The 25,944-nt window shown below is 42.5% G+C and overlaps 1 protein-coding gene across 1 annotated transcript in view; it reads right to left on the bottom strand.

The window, feature by feature from the left end:
- The window catches only part of LOC144593115 (dnaJ homolog subfamily C member 5-like), a 39,544-nt gene extending 37,514 nt beyond the window's left edge, over window positions 1-2,030 (bottom strand). The window contains exon 1 of the mRNA XM_078398578.1: window positions 1,961-2,030. The gene's annotated coding sequence lies outside the window, so the exon portion shown is untranslated. The remainder of the gene's footprint in view (window positions 1-1,960) is intronic.
- Between the last annotated feature and the right edge of the window lie 23,914 nt (window positions 2,031-25,944).

Below are 25,944 nucleotides of genomic sequence, written 5' to 3'. Positions count from 1 at the left end.
CCATGATCATATTGAATGGTGGTGCTGGCTCAAAGGGCCAAATGGCCTATTTCTACACCTATTTTCTATGTTTCTATGTTTCTATCCCTTTGATTCATTACACCTGCCCCTTTATCCCATTCAGAGTATTGTCCCCTGACTGACCAACCTGACGAAACTGTAGACCTGTCTCATGATCATATCTAACATTCGCATCTGGCTCCTCAATATGCCGTCACTTCTCAGAATGAACAGAATGTTGTTGGCCAGTTGCACCAATTCCAAATAAGTTCATAAGTTATAGGAGCAGAATTAGACCATTCGGCCCATCAAGTCTACTCGGCCATTCAATCATGGCTGATCTACCTTTCCCTCTCAACCCCATTCTTTCTGACACCAGCCCCAGCCCATTCATCCAGTTCATCCTGAGAGACCAGGAGTGGGTCTGAAAAAAAATGTGAGTCTCAACTTTAGGGCCACCAATCAAGAAAGCCAGAGGCCATATTTCCTGTTTAGTGAATCTGCACCTGGATAAGAAGCACCATTATTGCTAGAATCTAACAAATCTTTAGAATTAAAAAAACAACACACACTTTCTCGATGGGTGGCCCAAAAGTTGAGACTCGCACATTTTTTTCTCAGATGCACTCCTGGTCTCTCACTGTGATCACAGCCGTGTTGCAGTGGTCATCATTTCTGATTGCCAAAGAACCCTTTTTTCATTTGTTAGGATGTGAATTCTGGGCAATGAGGGGAAATAGATTAAAGCAGATTGATTGGAGGAAAGAAGGGATCGTGAAGAAATGGGAGCATTGAGCTATAACACCATCCCCAAAACTCTGAAGAAACTCTGATAAAAAGCAACCACATTACCACATGCAAAATGCACTCTGACGCCCATGTGACTGATGCCACGTACAGACATGTTTATGTTTTTATTCTTGCTGCAATGACAAACCCTTAATGCACCACTCAAACAAACAACAAAAATCACAAGGAGGTTTTGTTCAATGTGAATAAATGGAGGAGAAGTGAGTCTTGGACCTAGACAGTGGAAACCAAATAGAGATTTAACTGCAGTTATGGGGACTATGGAATACATGAAAGGTGGTTAAATAGGAATGATGTTGTGAAAAGTATTGATTGAACAAAAATAAACCAAATAACACAATTTGATTACAAAGACTCAAGGGCTACAAATTTGGGGAAAGAAAGCAGTGTAAATGATCAATATATTACAGCTGTAAACTTGGGAAAGTCATTAAAAAAACATGATGTTGGGGTCATACCAGGAAGCCCAGATCCATAGAAAATAGGCTAGAAGCAAGGGTCCTTAGACCAGGTCTGTTGAGATAGTACTTTCCTTCTTCACAGACCTAAAGTATTACCTTACGTATCAGGATTCCCACTACTTATTATATCACCTAGTGGAAACAAAATAGTCTTGACGATGGCTAAAGCCCAAATTGAAACAGTTATAAGTATCTCAGACTATTGAAACCAATTTGATCATGAAATACAAGGAACCAATTCCTATAAAATGCACATTTATTTGGCCATGGCAAATGTAAAAAATGATTCATTGATAATATAAAGGTGCAAGAAAAGTGGGATATTGGGTCTAACACAAAAGGTATTTCAGGGTAATGTATTTTCATAATTCACAAAAGGCACAACTTTAGGCAGTCAAGATATACCTCAAATAAATATTCATTATTAAAAAATGAGCAATATCACCACAAGCAGTTGCCAAATTGAACACAAACCATTCATCAACTGATGTAACCAAATGCCTCTCTAACCGGCGGCAACTATCAACTGATCATATGTTTGCAAGTTATGCTGTCTTCTAGTGACATTACAGGCACAGATGTAATATTTATAGTATGGTCTCACAATGGTCTCTGAAGTACTTTTATAGAAATTCCTACAGATTACAAATATAACAAGATAAGGCACATATTGTCAGTATATAGTCTACCTGCAGTGAAGACAAAGCGGCTGCTCTCAGTTCTCAGTAAAGAGGTAAACAGGTCACTCGGATTATATTCCTTATTTTGTTCAAGCAGGTATTTGATTGGCCTTCCAATCATAAAACCTAGGACAGAATGAATAAAACATTTATCGTCAGAGTCTCCTGGAAACCAATGGGACTGAAAGGTGGTGTTGTGTTTCACCCACTGCTAGCTAATAGGCATCGCACATTGCTCCAGCCAATTGGGCTGCTTAATGAAATCAAGAATAAAGGTGTTTGTAAAAGGAATATTTTCCTTTTAATTCATTTAAATTATGTCTGGATATGAATAGTCACTAACAATTATAGAGTTATACAGTGTGTAGGAAGGAACTGCAGATGCTGGTTTACATCGAAGATAGACTCAAATTTCTGGAGTAACTCAGTGGGACAGGCTGTATCCTCTGGAGAGGAGTCTGAAGAAGGGACTCGACCCAAAATGTCATCCATTCCTTCTCTCCGGAAATGCTGCCTGCTGAGTTACTCCAGCATTTTGTGTCTATCTATAGAGTTATACAGCATGGAAACAGGAGTTTCAGCTCAAATCATCTACGCCAACCAAGGTGCATCCTGAGCCTTTGCCAATTGCCTGTATTGGCCCACATCCCCCTGAAATTATCCTCTCCAAAAACCTGTCTAAATGTCTTTTAAACATTGTTGGGCTTCTCTGACATCACTGTTGGTCTAATCTTTGTATGCCATTTTTTTGTTATTATTCCATGATCTGCACATTTGAGATAACTATCCACATTGCTGTAATTGCTCCACATAACAGCGGTGCTAGTCAAACCCATACATCATTATTAGCCTCTGGTTCCCTAAATGGAACACAATGCCTTCATTGCCCACACCCTGCTTTTCCTCCATCTTCTTGATCCAGTCTTCTCAACTCCTCCTCGAGAGGCAGCCACAGATTCCTGATGAACCTTTTAGGAGATGCCTGTGATGTTGTTAAAGGCACAATGTAAATGAAAAGTATTCATATTGTAACCATCAGTGGCAGTGGTATTTTCACCACAGGACAAAGTCTATGCAGTCTAAAAGGCTCACTGTAGGGTCAATGTGGAATAGATGAAGGAAAATAATCACAAAAGGCTGGAGTAACTCAGCTGATCAGGCAGCATCTCTGGAAAAGGAATGGGTGACGTTTCGGGTCCAGACCCTTCTTCAGGAAAATAGTGTTGGGATGGGAGAATTGGAGTTTGGAGCTTGGCCCAATCAATGACTCAACTGAGATAAAATGATTGTATTGTTCTTGTTTGGTCCAGTTGCGGAGAGCTGGAGGTGGTTAAATAAGACAGAAATAGGAATGATCGGAGGCTGGAGCTAGATGATCAGCAAAGGCAGCTCAGGTCAGCATGATTTAAATCTGTTTATACCGATTGTCAACCAAGCACTCTTCAGAACAATGTGCATTGATTTTCTGAATAATGTACCAAAGGATGATTGCATGGAGGATTACATCATTTGCTGCACATTTGACAGCGAAATCATGTACAGTGCACACGGGTGATTCATGGTAGTAAATATCCCAAGAGGTTTTTTGGAATGGTGCCATCCGATTCTGAAAAGATCAAAACAGTATTCCTCTCCTGAACAAAAGATCAATTTTTAGAACATGCAGTCACATATTCTAGACCACAACTTATGTTATCCTTCTAATGCAAGGCTGCAGAGTTAAATTGCAGTGGTTGCACAGCAGTAGAGTTGCTGCCTTCCAGCGCCATGGACCAGGGTTCGATCCTGACTGGGGTTGCTGTGTGTGCAGAGTTTGTACATTCTCCCCGTGACCGCGTGGGTTTTCCCCGGGTGCTCCAGTTTCCGCCCACACTCCAAAGACGTACAGGTTTGTAGGTTAACTTGGTTTCGGTTAAAATTGTCAATTGTCCCTAGTGTGTAGGATAGAGCTAGTGTGCGGGGATCGCTGGTCAGCGCGGACACGGTGGTCCAAAGGGCCTGTTTCCGCACTGTATCTCTAAAACTAAAAAACTGAAGACTAAAACTAAATTGTATGTCAACAATATCAAAAGATAGATATTTAATTACATTTTTTTAAAAAATCTTAAAAAAGAGGAAAATTGTATTTTAGTCAAATGTGTGGTTGTAGCTCAGATTTTCAGAGGTGGAAAGAACAGCAAGAAGTGTCTCAACTGGTGATAAGAAGTGATCTGCTTTCAGATTATTCTGCTTTCTCTAGCCTCAATCATTATTCCTATTGTTGTGACATTTTACTTTCAATACAGGCCTTCAGCCAAAAATGTCACTTTAGCAAAGATTTTTGGGTTGAGATCCATGTCCACTGGGGATTAGAGTTAGCCTGTCAAATTGTCTATTCAGATATAACTTACACAGAGAGATTCGTTGTGTCACATATGCCTGGGCAAAAATTAATTCTGGCTCCCTAGAGGTAATAAAAGCTGTGTAAAGCCTGTGCTTAGTCTGTTATTTCACAGAGGCCTTAAAAATCATCTAAAATTGTTCAGAAAGGATCGTCAACTTCACGATGGACATTGTGACCTGGAAAATGCAGTCGGAGTAATTGTTTCTGTCAGTGGCCATTGTGCATGCACAGGCAGCAATTACCGAAGCTACAAAACTTGGATGGCTGCCATGCAGCGAGAAAAGCATTAGAATTTGGATGCAGGTCACAGACTAAAAGCGTGATTCAACATTTTCCTGTACTTATTTCATTGTCAACACTAAAATGGTTGTTGATATTATTTTAGATAAAAGTTATGATTGTGGCTGATTTTTCGAGATCAACAAAACAGACCCATGTCTCACCCACTTGTGCTTATTGAGAATAGGCTTGAAGCCAGATTGCATGGTATTGCATCATGTAACAAACAAAAATAATAATATTGGGCTACAACAATAAAGCCCCGTTTCCTGGAACTGATTGAATTACGAGCCACAAAGTAATGAGGTTTAAATCGAATTAGTGTAAAACTAACTTGATAGAAATCCTTAATGTCTTTCTCTGGGAGAAATAGCACCATATAAGTTGAGCTGGTCAAGATAGCCTGGAAAGTCCTTCCCTTAACTCTTTTAGAAACAGTTGTTCTGCAGTTGAAATTAGTTTTAACTTGAAACTAGACCAAGTGGACCCGTTGGGCCCACAACTCATTGGATTGCCATTGTGACGTGGGAAAATGGCACTTTTTTTTAAAAAATAAATGGCTTTTAAAAAAAACCCCCATCTCAATGAAAATCGCGATTTTTCTTTAAAATGGTGGTTTTTTTCTGCATTGGTCTAACACCCTCCCCTCCCCTCCCTCACTCCATCCCCTCAACCCCCCCCTTCTTCCCCATCCACTCCCCCCTTCCCCTCCCACCCCCCAGTCACCCACTCCATCCCCCCTTATCCCCCCCTCCATTCTTAGCGGCTCTCCGGCGGCGCTGCCATTCCCGCCCGTCGGGTTTCCATTGTGACGTCGAACATGGAGGTATTACTGCGCATGGGCTGCTGAAGGGCACAGCAAGTGGAAAAGGGATTTATTAAAGTTTAAAAAATGAATAACAAAATATAACAATTTGAACATTATTAGGATTTCTTGATGCAAGATTTTTCAACATCAGCATCATTTCCCCTTTTCACAGCAGGAAGGAGTTGTCGAAAATCGCCACAACAAATGGTAAGAATGCCACCATCGTTCTTTTTGCATAGACCTCGAAGAGTTCTGTCCACTGCTTCAAAGCTCTCCCTCCTAATCATCGGGCACTCATCCCAAACAATCACTCTCACACTCCTGATCAAATGAACCATGTTGGAGTTCTTCTCAATGTTGCCCACTGTATTATCGGTCACTTTGATGGGTATCTTGAATCGAGAATGTGCAGTTCTTCCACCAGGCATCAATGTAGCTGCTATACCAGAGGATGCTACAGCAAAAGCAACATCAACGTGACCTATTCACAAAATGCTGGAGTAACTCAGCAGGTCAGGCAGCATCTCGGGAGAGAAGGAATGGGTGACGTTTCGGGTCGAGACCCTTCTTCAGACTTCAGAGATGCTGCCTGACCTGCTGAATTACTCCAGCATTTTGTGAATAAATACCTTCGATTTGTACCAGCATCTGCAGTTATCTTCTTATCAACTTGACCTCGAACTTTGGAGAGGATCAAATTGGTGAGAACTGTTTTGCCCTTTCCTGCTGTTGTATCAATGAAAAACATTGAAGGAAGATTCCTTTCCAAGCAGCTGCACACATGGTCATACACTGCTCTTTGCTCAGCATTCAGCAGAGACCCCTTCTCTTCAACAAATCACTGTTGTTCAGGGCTATTGTCCTGCAATTCACGCAGCAATTCTGGATTGTCATCATCAAGGTTCATCCTTCCATGTCTTGGTAGTGGCACATGAAAGTATCCCAGTGTCTTGTTGTAATTCACAAGCTTGTCTTGAATATACAACAGAGCCTGATCATGCCTCTCATCAATCATGATATTTGGATCATCGATTGTTCTCCGTTCTCTTTGAAGGTAATCTTCAGACATTGAATTCTTGAAGCGATCCCATAATTTTCGAGAAGTGTTGATCTCAGCAATCGTCAGTAAAACAAACAAATCTCTCATTGCTTCGGGGAGTCTTGTCCGCTCAGCATCTTCGATCGTCTGTTGCCAATGATCGTCAGTTTGCAACAAACCTCTTTCTATGCAGACGTCTTTGAAGGAAGGAAGAATATGTTCGTCATGTGTCCTCAATGAATCGAAGGATACTGGCCCTTTTACGTGATGGAGAAGCAGTCTCAAGTAGTAGAGGTCACCACATCTTGGAGAAATGGTATACACTCGTCCCAGAACATTTGCTTCAAAAATACCTGGAAGATCTTGCACTATCTTACCAACCTTCCTTCTTTGCCATTTCTTATTGTTCCATGTGTAAAATCGGGGTACATCAGCGTAGTACAGTGTTCTTGCAAATTGATCTCGAGAACGCAATTCCATGAATTCAGTTAAAGTTGTTCTCGTGATTTCCTCATTTCTCACCTGCCGACCAGCATCGACTATGATGACGACTCGTTGTTCTTGTGGTAGATGTACCTGGAGTCAAATGACAGCGGGGCATCTCTCATGAGTTGGAAATCCAAGGATTGATCCCACTGCTTCCAATGGGCCAATGTATCTGCCAGTAAAGTACTGTGCAATTTCATCATCCCTGTTAACTCCAAAAACTGCTTGATTACTCCCCTTCAAGGTATACTTGAACACGTATTTGACCGACTTTCCAGAGGAGCATATCTCAACGTTGATGTGACTTTTGAACAATTTCAAGAGTTGAGCATTACATGGCACCACCAATTCAGAAGTAATAGGTCAATCCCGGCGTCCTTCTTGATGACCCTGAAAACCTCCCATATCCGGAGGTCGTCTCCCGTACAGAGGATGTGACTCATCTCCACACCTTGTGCTTTCGATAAACGGCTTCGGGAATCTCTTTCTGCATCTTCCATTCTTCCAACATGGAGAGGTGAGGTCGCAGTATGGTTCATGAACAGACCTCCCAACATTTGATTTTACAAATTCATAATTTTGATGTCCAAAATTCAGAATTTTACATCAAATTCGTAATATGGCATGTAATGCAACTTTTCAGCAAATAAAATATGCATGCCAAATGCGCATATGCATTCATGTGTGTAAAACAACTATTATTTCCATCAGTCTGTAGTTCTTGGACTACATGTACTATGTCAGGCCTACCATGAGTATATTCTGGTATTTATAGAAAAGTTATTGAACAGAAATGCTTTTTACAACAAAGAAAAATTTGTTTTGTTTTGTTTTTTCTATTTAGGTTTTTCCATACACAACCCTATTCTCTTGATATTGAATAAAAGAATAATGGTCATAAAATGTATGACTAAGTTATGAAGAAAGAGTTTCATTTAAAACTGCACATACTTAATGTCATTGAGGAAATACTTGCTCCAGTGGTCTTCAACAGCAGATCACAACAGCCCGGCGGGCGGTGAGGCGAGGACCGGCGGGTGGTAAGGTGTGGCGAGGCCCGGGGAGCGGCGAGGCGAGGCAAGGCCCGGGGAGCGGCGAAGCAGGGGTCCGGCGAGCGGCGAGGCGAGGCACGGCGGGTAGCGAGTCCCGGGCGGCGAGACGAGACCCGGGCGGCGAGGCGAGGCGAGGCCCGGGCAAGCAGGCGAGGTGAAACCCGGCGAGCGGCGAGGCTAAACGAGGCCCGGCGAGGCAGGGGCCCAGCGGGAGGCGAGGCCCGGCGAGGCAAGGCCCGGCGAGCGGCGAGGCAAGGCCCGGAGAGCGGAGAGGTCTGGCAGGCGGCAAGGCAAGGCAAGGCGAGCGGCAAGGCAATGCGAGCGGCAAAGCCCGGCGGGCAGTGAGGTGAGGCACAGCGAGCGGTGAGGCGAGGCCCAGCCTGGTGAGTGGCGAGGCGACTCGAGGCCCGGTGAGCTGCAAGGCCCGGCCCAGCAAGCGTAGCGGCGAGAGAGGCCTAGTGAACGGCGAGGTCCGGCCCGGACTGGTGACGCTGGGCAAGCAGCGAGGCCAGGCAAGAGGCGCGGCGAGGCGGGGTGGGGCGAGCGGTGGGGCAAGTGTCAAGGCATGTGTTTTCCAGAAAAATGTGAGGCAAAATCGGAATGAAATAAGAAGGCGGAAGCTTTCTGCCAAATTCAGAAGGGTTCGGAGGTCTGCATGACCTCGGAGGTCTTCCTCCCTCTTGGCATGACATTAAAACGAGATAGGTATTGATCAGGTGAGGGGAGGGGGGATAATGTTGGTGGAGAGGGGATGGAGTGTGTGAGTGGGGTTCTTTAAAACAACCTTAACTCAATTTCAGTTAATGTAGGGGAGGTTTGGGGGAGCTTTTCAGGGGGGGTTATCTTTAACAGCTCAGCAGCAAATTAAATCTTTATACAAAACCTCTTGTTTGTTTGTTCCGGAACTACAGCCTAAACGGTACACGATAGCACGACAATTTTAAGCCCATCTTACCGTCATCCCTTTCGACCATAAAAAAAGTTCAACCAATGAGTTGTAGTTCAATTTGTTATGGACAAAAATCAGATAGTCGTTTGACACAATCGTTAATTGTTGTGGGTGCCAATGGCTATATGCAGGGAAATTTCAAAGCAAAGAGATTTGGTTTTGATTCCTGATCTGTTTGCATTAGCAACTTTAATTTTGGGCAATATCAAGAAATGAGTTGATGACTGCATTCCATCCAAGCCAATCAAGGTCTATCCTAACCCGAAGCCTTGGATGAACAAGACAATTCATTCTCTTTACAAGTTCAGATCCAAGGTTTCCATGAAGAATGACCCTGTCCTGTACAGGAAGGCCAAATATGATCTCCACAAGGCTGCCAGGGATGCTGAGAGAGAATTTCAAAATAAGCCAGCGGCTCAATTTAATCAAGACAGAGACATAAGAGACTGCAGATGCTGGAATCTGGAGCAAAAAACAAATTGCAGGTCAGGGGGTCCCCTTTTCATGCTGATTCAGATGCAGTATAGAATGTATGCTGATGGAATGCACACCAGCCTGGTAATGTATAAGAAGGAACTGCAAATGCTGGTTTAAACCAAAGATAGACACAAAAAGTTGGATTAACTCAGCAGGACATGCAGCATCTCTGGAGAGAAGGAAAGGGTGATGTTTTGGGTCAATACCCTTTTTCAGTCTGCTCTGCTCTTAATCGTCTGAAACTGCTGAGAGTGGTGAACACAGCCCTGTCTATTATAGGTCCCATCACTTCCTTACATCCAGAACATCTTCACAGTGTGTTACATTAGGAAGCCGGAGGTATCGGCAAGGATGCCTACCACCCAGGTCACTCCCTTTTCCCTTTTTTGACTTCTGGGAAAAGATACAAGTGTTTGAAAACCGGGTGTCCAGTCTTAAGAACAACTTCTTCCCCACTGCTATCTGATTCCTGAAAAAAACATCTCTTTTACACCCCTTTCCGGAGTGCTACCACATACTCTTACTCTTAACTGTACCTCATTCAGTTATTCCGTTATTGCACTTTGGGTTATTTTTGCACTACTTCAGATTGCTGCTACTACTTTATGACTGTTGACAGATCAATTTCCCTGTCGGGATAAATAAAGTTCTATCGTATTGTATCATATCGAATCGTATTACAATCTTTGCACCACTCTGCTGTTGTGCATTGTTGTTACATTTATTATTAAAGTATACCATTTACTCTTAGTTTCATGCGAATAAGGAATTTCATTGCATCCTGGTGTATATGACAATAAATTAATCTGAATCTGATTCTGTGTCTGATCTTTATGATTGGTTCTTATGATATTCAACTTGGTGTTTGCCTTGATGACAGTCTTCAGCCATTGAGGTCAATGGCAGGTGCCTGGAACTTTGGTATTCAAACATGGATGTTGAAAATTGAAGAACCCTATCCATACTGTACTCGGTGGTCTTCGATGAGACCACTTTATGCTAAATCTATTCGCAGAGATCTGGGACTCTCATTCAGCATTGATAAGGCCTGGGTTCATGATAGCCCAATTATAGCCCAGCAGATATTCCTCCACAAATCCAAGAGAGGAACAAACTGAAGTCCCCTTCCCATTGTAAACCACTCTTCCCTTATACAAACATCGCTAGTGCTAACTTGCTGCACTTTCAGTCATTGTGTCCTACCAGTTACACTAACTCAGATATAGAGCTTTGTTTATCATGGACATTAGACATGGAAAGTCATTACATAAAGAGTCTGAAGAGATAGTACCACTGCACCGATGTTTGTCTTCTCACTAAGGCTGCCATGACTATCAAAGAAAATGCATCATAGAGATACCTGAAGTAAACCGAAGTAAATGTATGAGGTGAGATAAACTATCTACCAACTAATCTCAAAGGTGCCACTACCTTCATCAAGCAGGGGCCTGTTTAAAAAAAATGCTTTGTCCTTAAAACAACTATGGAAAAGGAAAGGAAAGCTATAGTCAGTTCTCCTAAATGGAAGCCTATGTTACTTTAATGGATGAATCTAATTCCTGACTTCAGGATCTTCAACAAACGAATGTAAAAACCTATTTCAAATAAAGGATCCCTGACAAAGTTGGTATGAGATGTGAAAAGTCACAATCCCTTCTCATGAACTCTACGTAATGACACCTGCTAGAAGTACGATTAGGCTTATACTCGCTGGAATTTAGAAGACTGAGGGGGGATCTTATAGAAACATATAAAATTCTTAAGGGGTTGGAGAGGCTAGATGCGGGAAGATTGTTCCCGATGTTGGGGAAGTCCAGAACCAGGGGTCACAGCTGAAGGATAAGGGGGAAGTCTTTTAGGACTGAGATGAGAAAACATTTCTTCACACAGAGAGTGGTGAGGCTGTGGAATTCTCTGCCACAGAAGGTAGTTGAGGCCAGTTCATTGGCTATATTTAAGAGGGAGTTAGATGTGGCCCTTGTGGCTAAAGGGATCAGGGGGTATGGAGAGAAGGCAGGTACAGGTTACTGAGCTGGATGATCAGCCATGATCATATTGAATGGCGGTGCAGGCTCGAAGGGCTGAATGGCCTACTCCTGCACCTATTTTCTATGTTTCTATAAGGAACAGCTATGAGCAGGCTCAGGCTTGGTTGTAATGCCTTTTGTTTAAATGTTTAAATAGCCCCCCCCCCCCCCTTCTCATCGTTTAAACTCATGTTTAAAGAACATAGGGTGGCACCGCGGCACAGCAGTAGAGTTGCTGCCTTACAGCGCTTGTAGCACCAGAGACCCGGGTTCGATCTCGACTACGGGTGGGTGCTGTCTGTACAGAGTTTGTACGTTTTTCCCGTGACCACGTGGGTTTTCTCCGACATCTTCGGTTTCCACCCACACTCCGAAGACACACAGGTTTGTAGGTTAATTGGCTTGGTATCAGTGTAATTGTCCGCAGTGTGTGTACGATGGTGTTAATGCGCTGGGATTGCTGGTCGGCATGGACTCGGTGGGCCAAAGGGCCTGTTTCCGCGCTGTATCGCTCAACTAAACTAAATTAAACTAAACTAAACTTCCACTGGGGAGAAGCAGCTGCCAGCTGCCGGCACTGCTGCTGCCATTCTCTATGGGGGGAGAAAATCAGAGGGGGGAATTAACTGTTTTCCGCAATTGATATGAATAATTAATTGCGGAAAGACAGAAACAAAAGCACCTGAAATCATTGATTAAATCAGGCTGACAAAACATTAATGCACACAAAGAGGAAGCAACATTTATAGTCAATGCCTGCGTGGCAGGAATTAGATGCAATTGTTGTTCAGTGTGGGAGTTGACTTGCACCTCTGAGTCACAAGATGGTGGGTTTGTTCCTCTCCAGTACAGTGCTGAGAGACTGTCACAGCTCTTCTGGGTGAACCATTGGTCTCAGGCCTCATCTCAACTGGACCTAAAGATCCTGTGTATTATTTTATAGAACAGCAGAGGTATTATCCCCAAACCCCTAGCAAATACTTATTCCGCAACGCATGTGACAGTTTATCATATTAAGGAAGACTGCACAAATTGGCTGGTGAGTATTCTACATTAAAAAGACTTTGAAATTCTTTAGTTAGTGAAAATTGCTTAAGGATGTCCTGAGATCGTAAAAGCCTCCATACAAATGACTCTTAATGTTTCCACAGAGCACCACCTGCTGGTTCCAATGCATTGGCAGCTTAAATTGCAGAGCTCCCTGACAAATCCACCATTGATGATAGAACATAATTAAAGTGGCAGGCAACAGGAAGCTCACTGCAGCACGGTATAGCATGGTGGAATGTGTGGAGCAGAGGATATATAAGTCCAGGAGGAGAAGAAATGAGAGTAAAGGTGCAAGCAAGGGCCCAACCACTTTAATTTACCAATCCACCCTCTCTAAGTCATAGTCTATGCCTTCCTGGAATGTTGTAATGTGACCCAACGTAAGTTGGAGGAGCAACACCTTATCTTTCATCTGGGCAAGTTGTATCCTTCCTGACTCAATATTTAATTCCACAACTTTAGGTAACTCCCTTTGTCTGCATCAGAAATGACCAGTGCTGCTCCAGGTCATCTGCTGTAACTTTCTCTCTCAGTTTGTCTCCCTTCAGTAATGTGGCCTGAACTGCTGGGAATTTCCTGCAACTCAGCATTTCCTAGATTTTACATATTGTCTTGTGTTTTTTTCTCTCAAAGTCCTCATTAAATTATCAATCGGAGAGCTTCAACCAAGTATGTCCACAGAATCAACTGCTATAGCATCAGTGGGTTTTAATGGAGGTTCTTCATCTCAGTCACTTCTAGGGTTCTGTCACCAATCTCTAAATTCACATAGCACTCATCTCCTCAGATGTCCCTGGCCTCAGCTCAATCCAGGCATATTTTGTCCTGTTCATCCCTACCAATGATGGCTTCTTGGCATCGTGTTTGGCCCACAATGTATGGGCCAAAGGGCCAGTTCGTGTGCTGTATTGTTCTATGTTCTATGATTACTAATCAAGGCCTCTGATTTATAGTTTCAGATTAAGTATATAAGTTTCTAATTGGGCGACACAGTGGCCCAATGGTAGAATTGCTGCCTTACAGCCTGTTTCCACACTGTATCTCTAAACTAAACTAAACCATAACCTAATACACTGTCTGATTCATTCTTAACCCACTGTGGAAATTGGACTTTGTCTATGGAATTGTTGCACTACAATGCTGAGATTTTTTTTCTGCACTCTGTATCTTCCACTTCACACACCTATTGTACTTAAATTTGGCTTGATTGTATTTAGGTACGAAGTAATCCGATTGAATAGCATGCAAATCAATTTTTTTCACTGTACCTTGGAACATGTGACAATAATAAACCTAAACCTAACTAGTTTGAATGGCTGCAATTCCTTTTCCAACCATTGTACTTAGCAGAACGGGTCTTAAAATCTATAATTGACGAATTGAATTGATTGTAAGATGCAACATGGAAACAGGCCCTTCAGCCCACTGAGTCCATGCCAACTATCAATCTCCCTTTCTATGTTATCCTATTTTTGCATCCATCAAGGGGCAATTTGCATCCATCAAGGGACACTAGGGGCACTTTTGAATCCATCAAGGGACACTAGGGGCAATTTACAGAGGCTAATTAACCTACGCGTCTATGGGATGTAGGAGGAACCCCATAGAGTCATAGGGAGAATGTGCAAAGTCCACACAGACTGCATCGGAGGTCAGGATCAAGTCTGGGTTTGGCGCTGCGAGGCAGCACCCCTACCAGCTACGCCACTGTGCTGCCAGTTATGTTGTGACTCTATTCAGCTTGGAGTAAGCTCCATTCTCTGAAGGGTTAAATTAGTCACTCTACAACAAATAATCATCTGATCTATATTTGTCCTTGAAAGGACAATTGAAATATACCCAGGTCCTTTCTCGTTAGATTTAAATCAGAGAATTTAACTCTATGACTCCAATTAGCATCTACGTTAAATCAGGAAATGGTTGAGTACAACTTTGTGTAATAGTTTGATCTCACTGAGTTAGAAAGTTAATATTATCTGCCTGTGCACAAGAAAAGTAAATCGCTGCACAAATCCAGCTCAGAATAGATTTGTAGAAACATTTGCAACATTGGGCCAACGGAAGAATGCTGAGGTTAAAAAAAAGTATTGGAGCAGTTAGTTAAAATACTTAAAACAAAACATGGTTTAAAAACGTGACATAAACAAACGTCCTCTTAAAAGCACTTTTTATTTGAGGGAGATTATGCTTTGTTTGTTTTGAACCTGGACCAAAGCCAAGGGGATTGCTTGATAACTTACAAACGTCATGACTATTACAAATATTTATTTTTGCCTTAGAGGACAAATTATTGCACTAATCAGAGCCAATACCCCCCAGCAGAAAGCGAGATTTCCCTGAGTTAAGGTGACAATCGTTAACCTTGTATTTTGCCCTTCATTGATTCTGGTAATAGCTGTTACACATATAATGTTTGGCAATACTGGTAATAGCTGTTACACATATAATGTTTGGCAATACTGTGGAATTCTCTGCCTCAGAAGGCAGTGGAGGCCAATTCTCTGAATGCATTCAAGAGAGAGCTAGATAAAGCTCTTAAGGATAGCGGAGTCAGGGGGTATGGGGAGAAGGCAGGAACGGGGTACTGATTGAGAATGATCAGCCATGATCACATTGAATGGCGGTGCTGGCTCGAAGGGCCGAATGGCCTACTCCTGCACCTATTGTCTATTGTCTATTGTCCAGTTTACTGTATTTTTGTCCTTGGTTTTGCTTTTTGCTTTAAAATCCTGTTTGCGATGCTAGCACATACGAAAGAATGAATGGATACCCATGAAAACCAATGGTTTATTAGCAAGGCTGAACACTCAACACCTAAACTACAGGCCTGCTTTTATGGGTTTTGGCCAGTGTAATGGCAGATACAACATTCACTTTTTATCTCCTTAATCTCAGCCTGGCCAATATAAAAAAGCTGTGAGCAATTGCCTTCATGGCTCTTTGTATGTTCCATATGTAAGTCAGTCAATATCGTTTGCCTTAAACAGCAGATATTACCACCTGATTATTTGAAGACTTATTTTCACAGGAACAAAATCGTATTAACTCCTCACCTATCTATTTATCTAGTTATGACTGGCCTTTAAGCATGTGTTCACAATCCCACAAATGGATCCGTTCAGTCATTTTGCAATTTTGGAAACTGTCATAGGAAAATCATAATTCACTTTGGATATGAATGGTATTTTCACATCTCACATTCAAACTTTCAGGGTATGATCCAAACAATATATCTGCCATCACGTTCTTCTTTGAAGTCGTGCATATAATCTCGCAGAATTAACCAAATTACTCCTCGTTCAGTTTATGATGTTGGGAAGCTGAGTTGGGCCCAACATTGCCATTAAATATTTGTCAACCATTACTAAGAGGAATAGATTATCAAGAAAAGACAGATGGACATTTTGGACACTGAATATGATTGTAGGTCCCTCCTTTTCTATCTGGGTACAATCGTGTTCATTTTTCATCGAAGTACATGATAGAAAAGCGATGAAATTTTTGAGAAGCCATCCATCAATAGACAATAGACAATACGTGCAGGAAAAGGTCATTCGGCCCTTCAAGCCAGCACTGCCATTCACTGTGATCATGGCTGATCATCCACAATCAGTACCCCGTTCCTGCCTTCTCCCCATATTCCTTGACTCCGCTATCTTTAAGAGCTCTATTTCACTCTCTTGAAAGCATCCAGAGAATTGGCCTCTACTGCCTTCTGAGGCAGAGAATTCCACAAATTCACAACTCTCTGGGTGAAAAAGATTTTCCTCATCTCCGTTCTAAATGGCCTACCCCTTATTCTTAAACTGTGGCCCCTGGTTCTGGACTCCCCCAACATCGGGACCATGTTTCCTGCCTCTAGCATGTCCAATCCCTTAATAATCTTATACGTTTCAATAAGATCCCCCCTCATCCTTCTAAATTCCAGTGTATACAAGCCCAGTCGCTCCATTCTTTCAACATCACTTGGATTATAATTGGCTCAAAGTCATAGCTTGAAACATCACGCACTAACTTTATTTCACATGAGGTATCATAATGGATAAGTGCTTTACTACTAATGCTTGCACATTGTAAGCAAACTGCTGCACTTTGCCTCGTGTCCACATGATATCCTTCGTCAATAAATACTGAAGGAGCAAGAGCACTTCAGTAGAAAATACGCATAATACTGATAGCATTGCTGAGAATGACCTCAATTCATGTGCTTTCCCAGGTTTCAGAGCTTTTATAACAGTTTGTACTTTTCGTAGAATGCAAACCGTGTGTATGCATTCATATGCTGAGATCAACCACTTTACATTGCAAACAAGCACACATGCTTCTCTTTAATTTCACATTATGCCTCTGTAATTTCTTTAGTGTCTCTGCCAGAATTTTGAAATGTACGTCAGTGAACGCAGCCTTCAGAACAGCATCCTGATTACACAAGCAGAAATGTATTCCTTGTATGATTTTGCCCATGCTGGTCTGGAAAAGGTTAGGTGATGATTTAAATTGGAACCTGGTGCAAGAAAAGATGGGGTTTTTCTGGCTATTTTTGGCTAACATTTTGTTGTGCATATGCAATAAAATATTCTAAATACTTCTGCTCTAGCAAGTTCAGCAATAAAGTGTTTTTTTAATTTATTCATTCATTTCTTGGGATCTGTGCCTCAATGACAATGCCAGCATCTATGGGCCAATCACAAATTGCCCTTGGGAATGTTATGCTCTACTTTAAAACACTGCAATCCTACAGGTGAATTCTTCCATTGTGCTGCTGGGGAGGAGGGTTCCAGGATTTGGACTGAGTAATTGGAGATACAATTCCAAATCTGGATCTGATGCAATATTGAGGGGAACCTGCAGTGGGTAGTCTTCCCATATGCCCGATACCCTACATCGTTCTTTGTACTCAAGGTAAAAGGTTTAAGAGGAGATTTAGGAGCAGTGTAAGCATGATGGCACAGCGGTAGAGTTGCTGCCTTGCAGCGCCAGAGATCCGGGTTCAATCCTGACTATGGGTACTGTCTGCACAGAGTTTGTACGTTCTTCCCGTAACCTGCATGAGTTTTCTCTGGGTGCTCTGGTTTCCTTCCAACACTCGAAAGACGTACAGGTTTGTAGATAATTGGCTTTGGTAAAATTGTAAATTGTGCGTGGATCGCTGGTCAGCGTGGAGTCAGAGGGCCGAAGGGCCTGTTTCCGTGCTGTCTCTCTAAAGTGAACTAAACTAAACAAAACTAAACCAAAGGCATGTGATCCGGTATCCTGAATCATGGTCTAATCACTAAAGTCCAGACATGGATATTTAAATGCAGTATGATGAGTTTGATTGATTCTGGAGGGGATACAAAATATACTTATTGATTAATAGAAGTAGGATTGTCAGTACTGGAAAGATTCAGAAGATGCCAATCCCTTTTGTGAAATGCCAATGAACTAATGGTGTTCATTTTCTTTCTTCATTCACAGCAAAATCACAGTGCAGGCTTAGATTCTGGTTTGGAAGAAATGCTCTCATAGTCCTCTATGTGTTTCAGAACACAGCTGTTTTTATATGTTTTGTGCACAGCAAGTAATCATTCAGAATTCATAAAATCTGGATTTTGTGGAATAAACCTCACAATGTAATTTGACTTTTGTCTTTTACATTAAATCTAGTCTTAAGATTAAATTTCAGAATTTTGATAGAAATTATACAACTGAGGAGATTATTCAGTCCAGCAAGTCTGAGCTGGCACTTTGTGCAGTGATTCAGTTAGTCCCATTCCCTTCTTCTGTCGTGTAAAAATATCACCCTCAAATATTTACCCAATTCCCTTTAAAAAGCCATAATTGACGCAGCAAAACTTTTCCACGCCATAAATATGCTGAGTAGGAGGATGTTTCCTCCTGTCACCGCTGGAACTTTTACGAATCACTTTAAATTGGTGAAATTCATTCTTATTCAGGCTGCTTTCAGATCATACCTTTGGCCCTGTAAACCCATAGCTGTGAATGCTGTGGTTACAGGAACTGAACTTTACCAACTGAAATGAAGCAAACTCTGTCCACAATGTTGTGGGATCTTGCTGATTGAATTCATTATCTTAATAAAAAGTGAAAGCCATTGAGGATGGTAAAATAATTTCTAAAATGTGATTACCTAACAAATGTTGGCATCCCTGATAATGGCTACAAAATTCAAAGTTCTTTTGATGGGATAAGTAAAGTGCACCTACGTGATCTCCCGGTTGCTCAACACTTTAACTCTCCCTCCCATTCCCACACTGACCTTTCAGTCCTGGGCCTCCTCCATTGTCAGAGTGAGGCCCAGCGCAAATTGGAGGAACAGCACCTCATATTTCGCTTGGGTAGCTTACATCCCAGCAGTATGAACATTGACTTCTCTAACTTCAAGTAGCCCTTGCTTTTCTTCTCTCTCCATCCCCTCCCCTTCCCAGTTCTCCTACCAGTCTTACTGTTTCCGACTACATTTTATCTCTGTACCGCCCACGCCCCTAACATCAGTCTGAGGAAGGGTCTCGACCCGAAACGTCTCCCATTCCTTCTCTCCAGAGATGTTGACTATCCCGCTGAGTTACTCCAGCATTTTGTGTCTATCTTCGATTTAAACCAGCATCTGCAGTTCTTTCCTCCACATAAAATAGCAACCATTTGTATGTTCTAGCACCACTGATCACAGATTTTCCACAAACAAATACAAATTCGTAAATGGTTAAAAATACAGGAAACTAAGCAATTTTGCCAAAGTTAACGATTGTCACTTCAACTCTGGGAAATCTCACAGGGACCACTCACTCCACGACTCCCTCGTCCATTCAGCCCTTCCCCTGGCTCTTTCCCTTGCAATCGTGAGAGGTGCAACACTTCCTGCCTCGCCACCACCTGCAGACTTGAACAGCCCTTTGAGGTAAGGCAAAGATTTGTATGGACCTCTTCCAAACTGATCTATTCTATTCAGTACTCATGATATGACCTCTTCTATATTGGTGAGACCAAGAGTAGACTAGGCAAATTAGAAGCTGGAGCACGGCAGTCAGCCTTGGAGCTTACCCCACCATTTAACATAATCACAGCTGATCCCCTTTCTCAATACCTTTCTACCACTCTCTCCACATACCCCTTGATGCGTCTTGCAATTAGAAATTTATTTATCTTCTTCATAGAAATATTCAGCAACCTGATCTCCGCAATCCCTTGCAGCAGCTAATTTCACAGGTTATAATTATCAAAATTAGTATTACTCCATATGGAGTCGTACACACGTCGAAAATGCAACACACATTTATTAAAGTCCACTTACAGCATTGATCTGCAAGACGTCACAGCGACTGACAGCTACTCCAACTGCCCTATGAAAGCAAGCTCTTGGTAATATATATCGCATATTAGGCGAGCAACTACTAACAAGTGCTATAATTGGTTAGTAGGAAATAACCAATCTACATCTTTCGTTGTAGAAACAAATAAAGCATAGATACGTGGAAACATGGTGGCTAAACACTATAGTAGCCGAAACTAATATCGCATATAGGGAAGATAGATGGTTACACAAAATCGCCGTATCTAATGGGTGGCCTGCTGACCCGACTGGCGCGTGTGCGGTACGAATCCGCATCTCCTCCCTTCACGGGTGAAGTGAATGGGGAGGGGACCAGGGGCGTGACCGGGGACGGCACCAGAGACCCGTCGGGTGGAGGTGGTGAAGTAGTCGAGTTGGGTGTCAAACGCCGTGGAGAGGCGGAGGGGGACCCAGTCTCTGGTAGTGGAGCAGCCGGCCCAGTAGTGGGAGGGTATGCAAAACGCACATACGGAAGAGTTCTTACCTACTCAGTTCATATTTATCGGGTTTTATTTTTTTACATTAGTTTTATGCGCCTGTTAACTCCATCATGGCAAAGTCGTCTCGCCGTCCTAGTCCTCTGCTCTTTGACTCTGACATTGCTGAACGCTGGCGCCTTTTCGAGCACGACTACACTCACTACATTCGCATTGAGGATCGCAACGATCCTCCAGATGTTCGTGCTTCCGTGCTGCTAAACCTGGCTGGTCCGGAGGCAATGAAACGTGCGGACCGTTTTACTTTTCAGCCTGCTGTTTTACGCGCAGACGGACAGATTTAAGTGCCTGCAGAAACGATTGATGACCCTGCTGTCCTACTTGCAAAGTTTAGACAGTTGTGCGACCTTCCCTCGAACTCTATTATCGAACGTACCAAGTTTTTTGCTCGTATGCAACAAGTTGGCGAGCCGATAGAGTGTTTTATCAGCGACTTGAAACACATGGCTGCGCGCTGTCAATTTCGAGATTTATGCAATGAATTGGTCTGGGACAAACTCGTTGGTGGTATGCTTAATGACAAGGTGAGAGACGAATTACTTCGTAACACTGAACTGACTCTAAATCAAGCTGAACATGCCTGTCGCATTGCTGAAATAACGGCTTCTCACACTACGTCTGTGCTCTCTAGCCAGCGTGCCCAGTGTAGTGTTAACCTCATAGACACCTCTTGTTGGAACAAGCGTCCCCAGCCTTCCCCGCCCTGGCAGCGGACAAGGTCTGTTGCTCGATGTCCTAATTGCAGCTATTCTCATGCTCCGGCTCGGGAGTTCTGTATTGCTTATGTTAAAATTTGCAATTTCTGCAAGAAATTCAACCACTTTGCAAAATGTTCCCGTTCCCGTGCGACTCAATCCGTCCCAAGGGGACGAGTTTGCACCTGTTGCACTATGAATCTGCTGATAACGAAAGCCAAGGTCATAACAGTCCCGCCATCCACTCTCTCCTCCCCTTCCTCTAACGATCAACTTGACCCTGAGGTAACCATGTTTGTAAATAACAAACCTGTGGCTGCATCATCATTCGTTGCAGGCGAGCCGGAGCAGCGTGAATGGGTTTGTTCAAGATGGTGACCAGCCGCTGGTGGTCCGTTTCTATTGTCACGGACTTTCCAAAAATAAAGTCCTTGAATTTCATGCAGGCGAAAATCACTGCAAGCAATTCTTTTTCAATTTATGCTGAATCCTGGAAGGAGCTTCGGTGATGCTGCACATTGCGCAGCAGAGAGATTAGAACTTTAACAAGGTGGCAGATACCCACTGACCTGCAACACAATGCTCCAAACATTGTGGGAAAGGTGTTGAGAGGAATGATAAGGGCAGAGGACTTGAAAGAGGGAACTTTGGTCAAATTACTTCCCATTCTCACCGCCTGTGCCCTACCCTCTCTCATCAGTACCCGCAGGCTGCACTGGGTGAGGCTGGCCTTGCACAGGTATAGGTGGAGCCAGCAGAGGCCCTCGTATGCTCTAAAACACAGGGAAAGGTGACCAACGATACCCCAGGCGAAGAGCAGGGAAAGGCATCGAAAATCCTTTGTTTGGTGGCCTGCTCCATCACGTTTCGGACAGACTAATGGTTTTGGTTGAAGCTTTCCTGTGCTTTGGTGGCTGTCATGCTGACTAGAGTCACGATCCAAGGCGTCTCTGTCCATTCTGCCTGCTTGGAGGATTGAATACTTCAACGAGGATTGTGAGCAGCAGAATGAAGGAATCGTGGCAGGTGAGTAACATCATGTATGCAGCTGGACAAAAATCTTCCTGTTACTGCACACCAGCTGCACATTAATGGAATGGAATCCTTTCTTTTCTATCAAAAAGCAAGCTGCTCTTTGACTCGAGTGTGACCAAGAAATAGCTTTCACTACTGTATCTCAGCCAGCGTAGTTACCCCAGACATGCCCTTAACCGGACAATGTTTACAAAACAGGCCTCACCAACCTCTGCCTACTTGGTACATTAGTGTGATTCTAACTGAATTATCCTGCACATGTCTCTTTCAGACACAAGTGTTAAACAAGTAAAAATGTACCTGACTATTGCCGACTATCATTAGAAAAATAAATAAAAAGAAAATATCTTAATGGTGTAATATGAATTTAATTGTAAATTAGTCTGCAATGTGGAATCTTATTTAAAGATTAAATTAATTAATATTAACTACCAAGAGAAAAAAAGGATAATATACTGAAATAATTTAATAGGTATGGGGCAACAAGGTGACATAGTGGTTGATGCCAATATTTCTCAGTTCTCAAGACCTGGGTTCAATCTAGACCTTTGGTGAGTTTGCACATTGTAACCAATTGGGTTTCTCTCGGATGCTCCTGTTTCCTCCCACATCTCAAAGACATACCAAATAGTAATTAGCTGCTGAAAGTTGATCCTAGTGTAGAAAGGTGCCAAAAGAATAAAAGAGGAGTTGACTCACATGTGAGAGGGAATAAATTGTAGGGTTACAAGGAAATGTGAGAGAAACTCACCAAAGGTCAAGAGGATAGAAGTTGGGAGGTCATGTTGCAGTTGTTTTAGACGGTGGTGAGACCGCATTTAGAGTATTGTGTTCAGTTCTGGGCACCATGTTATAGGAAAGATGTTGTAAAGCTGGAAAGGGTACAGAGAAGATTTACAAGGATGTTACCAGTACTCGAGAGTCTGAGCTATAAGGAGAGGTTGAGTAGGCTGGGACTCTATTACCTGGAGCGCAGGATGATGAGGGGTGATCTTATAAAGGTGTATAAAATCATGAGAGGAATAGATCGGGTAGATGCACACAGTCTCTTGCCCAGAGCAGGCGAATCGAGGAACAGAGGTCATAGGTTTAAGGTGAAGGGTAAAAGATTTAATAGGAATCTGATGGGTAACTTTTTCACACAGAGGGTGGTGGGTATATGGAACAAGCTGCCAGAGGAGGTAGGTGAGGCTGGGGCTAACCCAATGTTTAAGAAGCAGTTGGACAGGTACATGGATAGGATAGGTTTGGAGGGATACGGACGAATCACAGGCAAGTGGGACTAGTGTAGCTGGGACATGTTGGCCGGGGTGGGCAAGTTGGGCCGAAGGGCCTATTTCCACGTTAAATCACTCTAAATAAGATTGATAGGATTGCTCTTCTGGAAACAGGCACAGACTTGATGGGACCATAACATGTAACTTAATCCAGAATCTAAAAAGAAAAGTTAGGTTAATAATTTGTTCAATCCTCGAACAGAATATTTAAGCTTCATTTTTCTCTCAAATACATTTCCATATAATTTCTGATATTTCAAATTTCCAGCAATCACAATTTTATTTTTTATCCTTACTAAACGTAAGAGTCAGGAGTCAAGAGAGTATTATGGTCATAAGTCCCAAACAGAACAATGAAACTCTTACAGCAGCAGCATTACAGAAAATGTAAACATAGCACTCTGTTGACAATGTAAGAAATGAAAAGAAGTTCAGTATATAATAAATATATATATATATACACACACACATATACATACATACACACATATACAACCTACATATCCTCCTCTATATCCCGCAACTCCGCTCTTGCTCCCCCTCCCCCCATTCGTAATAAGGACAGAATCCCCCTTGTCCTCACATTCCACCCCATCAGCCAGAGTATCCAACAAATCATCCTCCAAAATTTCCGTCACCTCTAACTCCTATCAACCTACATTCATGCATACATTCATACATACACACAAAACAAACAATAATAGTGCAAAAAGACAAAACCAATGCCCCAAAGTCTGCATCACGGTCTACATCTCTCATTTCCCTTTCCCCTGACTCTCAATCTGAAGAATGGTCTTGAACCGAAACATCACCAATTCCTTTTACTCCAGTTTTTTGTGTCGGCCCCCAAGCCCATGTAGTTCAGAGCTTATTTGGTGAATGGGTGATGGTCAAAGCTCTTCATTTGTTCAACAGTTCAAACATTTCATTCTCAGATTTTTTTTAGAATACGGCGCATGTCTGAAAGCAGCAACAAAACATATTTAAGAAGACACACATCTATACATTGTTCCTGGGCTGATATTTAATTATTTCATCTATCCAGAAATTTAACTGTGGCAGCAATTTTCTCAGAACTTACCTGTCAGCACAGCTTCATTCTGAAAATATTCAATCTACTCTGGGTGTCCTTGTTCATTAGTCACTTAAAGTAAGCATGCAGGTACAGCAGGCAGTGAAGAAAGCTAATGGCATGTTGGCCTTTATGTCAAGAGGAGTTGAGTATAGGAGCAAAACGGTCCTTCTGCAGTTGTACAGGGCCCTAGTGAAACTTCGCCTGGAGTACAGTGTTCAGTTTTGGTCTCCAAATTTGAGGAAGGACATTCTTGCTATTGAGGGAGAGCAGCGTAGGTTCACTCAGTTAATTCCCGGAATGGCGGGATTGTCATATGTTGAAAGACTGGAGCGACTAGGCTTGTATACGCTGGAATTTAGAAGGATGAGAAGGGGATCTTATTGAAATATATAAGATTATTAAGAGATTGGACATGCTAGTGGCAGCAAACATGTTCCCAATGCTGGAGGAGTCCAGAACCTGGGGCCACAGTTTAAGAATAAGGGGTAGGCCATTTAGAACGGAGATGAGGAAAAACATTTTCACTCAGAGAGTTGTAAATCTGTGGAATTCTCTGCCTCAGAAGGCAGCGGAGGCCAATTCTCTGGATGCTTTCAAGAGAGTTAGATAGAGCTCTTAAAGATAGCGGAGTCAGGGGGTATGGGGAGAGGGCTGGAACGGGGTACTGATTGTGAATGATCAGCCATGATCACATTGAATGGCGGTGCTAGCTCGAAGGGCCAAATGGCCTACTCCTGCACCTACTGTCTATTGTCTATTGTCTACTCCTTTTACTGCCACAATTTATTTAATTATATTGGCAAATTTACTTTTTCCTGCATATCAATGAAGTTGGCATTATCTATTCACAATCTTGAAATTCGCTGATACTATAATAATGTAGCTGGTACATCTTTGAAGAAACGTGTACAATTTTTGATTGAATAGAGTTTATAGCATTTAAAAAAATCAGAAATTTGAAGTGCAGATAAACTATTATTTCAACTCATGTTATTCTTATCAGCTATTTCTCTCCCTCCTCTTCCCTCCCCCTCCCCTCCCCCTCCCCCTCCCCCCCACTCCATCCCCCTCAACCCCCCTTATCCTCCCCCCTCCCTCCACACCCCTCCCTCTCTCCCTAGGAAATAGATTAAAACTAAAATGTGAATAACTTTAAAAATATAACACCGATTTCAATGAAACTTCTTCCATTAGCACCAGAGGGACGACGGTGAGTAAGGTGGGCCTAAAGTTGTCATGCTATCGTGTACCGTTTTGGCTGTAGTTCAGGAACAAACAAACAAACAAATGAGATTTTTAGTATATAGATTATTGCTTTTTAATTCCTAAACCAACAGTGGTAAATAAAGAGAGACTGGCAGAAAAGAGTAGACTCCAAGTTAATGTCAGTCCACTTCTTTTTCCTCTACAAAAGACTCAGTGTTTGGTTACAAAACTCCACATACAAACAAGGACTATGGAATAAACACGAGAAAAGGAAGTGCAGATGCTAATTTATACCAAAGATAGACACAAAATGATGGAGTAACTCAGC

Source organism: Rhinoraja longicauda, chromosome 4 (genome assembly GCF_053455715.1).
Source record: "Rhinoraja longicauda isolate Sanriku21f chromosome 4, sRhiLon1.1, whole genome shotgun sequence".
In the NCBI taxonomy this organism is placed as follows: Eukaryota; Metazoa; Chordata; class Chondrichthyes; order Rajiformes; family Arhynchobatidae; genus Rhinoraja; species Rhinoraja longicauda.
Note: the sequence above shows the minus strand (reverse complement) of the source record. Positions and strands in the feature narration are given on the sequence as shown.